This window comes from Papio anubis, chromosome 14 (assembly GCF_008728515.1).
Source record: "Papio anubis isolate 15944 chromosome 14, Panubis1.0, whole genome shotgun sequence".
In the NCBI taxonomy this organism is placed as follows: Eukaryota; Metazoa; Chordata; class Mammalia; order Primates; family Cercopithecidae; genus Papio; species Papio anubis.
The window spans coordinates 84,198,491-84,202,410 of record NC_044989.1 but is presented as its reverse complement, the minus strand read 5'-3'; the positions used below and the strand labels follow the sequence as shown (position 1 = coordinate 84,202,410).

Here is a 3,920-nt window from a genome sequence, read left to right as displayed (position 1 = left end):
TATTATATAATAATGGCATTATAAAATATCTCTTTAAGAATAAAATATACATATATGGTGATTTATGTTTAAATGTGGAAGTTTTGCTCTAACAAATAACAATAAAATTTTATATGAAATGAATGAAACATAACTATTTTCAAAGATTTAATTTCTTTGATTTCACCATGCATAAAATAGGTGGACTTCATTTACATTTTTATGCACCAGCATACAATTATTTTAACAAGTATGATCCATTACTTTACATCAGCCTGTACTGCATATTGTATCATAATAGTAAATCATCTGTTTTAATTCTTAACTATATACAATTCTCTAATATGCCTACATTTTATTTATATCCCACCTTAATTTTTTAAAGGAAAATGTGTTGCATATTTTAAAATGAATAAATGCTATTATTTATCATAATGAGAGCATACTCCTATAAATATATAAAAATTCACAAAGCTTTTTCAACTTTTTTCAAATCTTTACTATTGTGGTCATTTAACACCAACTTGGAGATTCAGCTTATCGAAACTTATGGTTCAATTCTACCATGAGTAAAGATATTGTAAGGGACCAATAGATCACTTATTAACTCATTTATTTATTTATTTTAAAATATGAAACATTTAAAAAATATTTATGTCATCCTTGCACAGGGACCATGTTAATCTTTTCTATATCATTCCCATTTTAGCATATGTGTTGCCAAACTGGACCTTCACTTATTTACTTTTATAGTAAAAGTATACTTTGTATTTACTATATGCAAAGTTGGTTATACAGGAAATTAACACAAGTAAATATTTTACTTAATGTAATATTTTAATTAGATCAATATGAGATTGTTATATTTATAAAAATTTTTATTTTTATTTGAGAAGTAAAAACCCTCAAATATTGTTAACATCACATGATCAAACCTAAATATATATATATGCAAATTGAAGACCCTTTAGAAAGTTAATATTTGACTTAGTATTTATTGAATCCCACTTATGTGCTAATAGGGAGTTAAAGTGAAGGAAAATAAGAATATTATGGAAACTACTGTAAAGCAGTCTAGAATTAGAGAAGAAATAGATATTTGGACACATTTTAAAATATGCTGTAAGTGATAACATACAGGTATGTCTACAAAAAGTGTGGGAGTTGACTATGTAGTCTAACTCAGTATTCCGGAAAGATTTTCTATGTAAAAATAAGACTGGGAAAATTCATTTGTGTATATTGAACAATAATGTGTTACATTTGTTGTAATTCCATTGAACAATTTAACAATTTTAGATTAGGGTGATTAAAAAACAACAATAAGAAAATCACCTATGTATAATCACTGTAACTTTATTTTAATCTCTGTTCCTTCAATATGTAATACACATATGTACTTAGAAAGAAAGATGCAATAATATTTAGAGTGTGATTTCCATATCAATTTTGTAAAAGAATGGGAACACATGCCAGTATAAACACATAAATATCACATATAAATAAGTACATGTACCTATATCATGCCACTCTTTATATAGTAGTATGTTCTAATTTTTCTTTTTAAATGAAATATTGTTATGAGAAATACAGAAATAAGTTTGTAAACATATACTTAACATTCAGTCTGATCTAGACTTCATACCAATTTGCTTGTGTGATTTGGGAAAAATATTTCCTTACCTAAGCATTATCATTTTTAATTAAGAACACAGGAATACAGAATATGCTTTTGTGAAAATTAAATGAAATAGTTATATAAATATTTTAATCTGAAAAATTCTCATTTTACTACTTAACAAAAATACAATTTTAATGTCTGCATAATAGCTCTTTATGTCTCTAAACCACGATTCATATAATTATTCACTTTTTGGCATTTATGTTTTGAATAACGGTCAAACATATTTATAAACATCTATGCATTCTTCTTTGTAATCCACTTATCATAAATTCCTAGAAGTATTATTTGAAGGGTAAAAGGAATGTTACAAAACATTCTTTATGTAGAGATAGCCAAATTGCTTTATAGAAAGGTTGTAACAATGTTCCCAATAATCCTTAATCTAATTCATCATGAACTATTGCTAATAGTAACTAGTTTTTAATTTTAATTTATATAGAGAAAGTTTATGAGTTTGCAAAAGGTATAACTTACTTTCATTTTAATTTATTTGAATATTTCTTGTAGATGATTTTTGGTGAATTATATTTCTTTTGAGAGTTGGATGTACATGTTTTAAGTTATTTTTATGAGAATATCTTCTTTTTCCTTTTAAATAATGGCACCTATATATTAAAGCTTCTAGTACCTGGTTGGTAAAAAGTATTCAAAATAGTCTTTTTTTTTTTACTTTCACATATATATATATTTTAAACTTCTCTATGCTATATTGCACTTGCTGACATTGTAGTATTTTTATTCATTACTAAATATTACGAATAATAAAATTTCATCTTTATTTTTCTAAATTTTTTGTGGTTTCATTTTTAATATTTAACTTTCAAATTATAACGGATTTAATTTTGTTTTAAGGTATGAGGAGGAGCACCAATTTATCCTTTTTCCATTAATAGTTATCCAATTTTCTCAAAAAATATGTTGTTATTTTGTATGAATATGGGATACCACCTTGTGTTAAATTATATATACTTTTACCTGTTACTATGTTCCTTCTTTTGTATTGATATGCATGTCTATTTCATTGTCAAACTTGTTATTTTGCTTATAGTACTTTTATAATAGCATTTAACAGACAGTTGTTCAAGCATGCAATCATTATTTTCTTGTGAAAATTATTTTTCCTGTTTTACCAGAATTTTTTGTTTCTTTCACTTTGCATTCACTTTGACAGGTTTTGAATCTTTCTTTTCTGGTGTAGGGAGAGGGTAATAGAGGGTACTCTTTAACTCCATGCATCAATTTATTATTGGGATAAATGTATGCATTGATTTTATGAATATTAATATCTTTACAACACTTAGGGCTCTCATTAAAAAATAGGTCTTCATTTATTTCACGTGATTTATTTTTTACAGCATGGTTCAGGTTCATTGCACTAGTTATTCCCTCGTTAGCCCTGCCTTTCCCACGATTAACCCCTAATTATACTGGTGGACTCCCATGCACTATATAGAGATAACTAAATTGCTTTATAGAAAGGTTGTAGCAATTATAATTCCTTGTGTCAGTTTATCTAATCTATCAGGTTTATTTAATTCATTTTGGGTCTCTACTGAAGTTTCCTCAGCTAAGCCAACTTTCTTACCTCTTTCTGTCCCACGTCTTTAATAGCCCATCTTTTTCATTTGTTCTATTTTTCTTCATAGCATTTATCACTGCCGGAAGTTACATTTCCTATTTATTTTCTAATTTTCTCTACCATGGCATAACTCATATTGGCATGGTCTTTAGTGTTTTCAATGCTGAATCTTTAGAGTCCAGAGAAATACTAAGAACATGACTAGTATTCATAATTAATCAATGATCCTTAGTGAAAATTTGCATTTCATTTATATAAATCATGCAAATTTCTTTCTTATATTAATTGTTGTTAGTTTGATTTTTTGAAGCTAAGTTAATGGAATGTATCTTATTATTTTATTTCCTATGACTACCTTAAAAAATTCTCATTCCTGAAAAATTGTAGAGATTGGTATGAATTCTCTGAAAATTTCTGTAAAGCCTGATATAGTTTATCATTGCAAATACAACCAAGATTTTTATAAATGCTGATATAGAGACTGAGACAGAAATAGATGTAGAGATGTATATTTTACACAAAGATAAATATATAGTCAAAGAACCAAGTCACCCCAGAATTGATTTAAACTATTAAAATTCATCACCACCACATATTTCTATATTTCAAATTGTTATGCAGTGGAACTTCCAAATGGATTGAAGGAACATAAATGCAGAATACTGATAAATGGCAGCA

At 26.6% G+C, this 3,920-nt stretch overlaps 1 pseudogene; it reads right to left on the bottom strand.

Annotated features, from left to right (window-relative positions):
• Positions 1-605: 605 nt before the first annotated feature.
• Positions 606-705, bottom strand: LOC116270379 (annotated as a pseudogene).
• Positions 706-3,920: the final 3,215 nt, after the last annotated feature.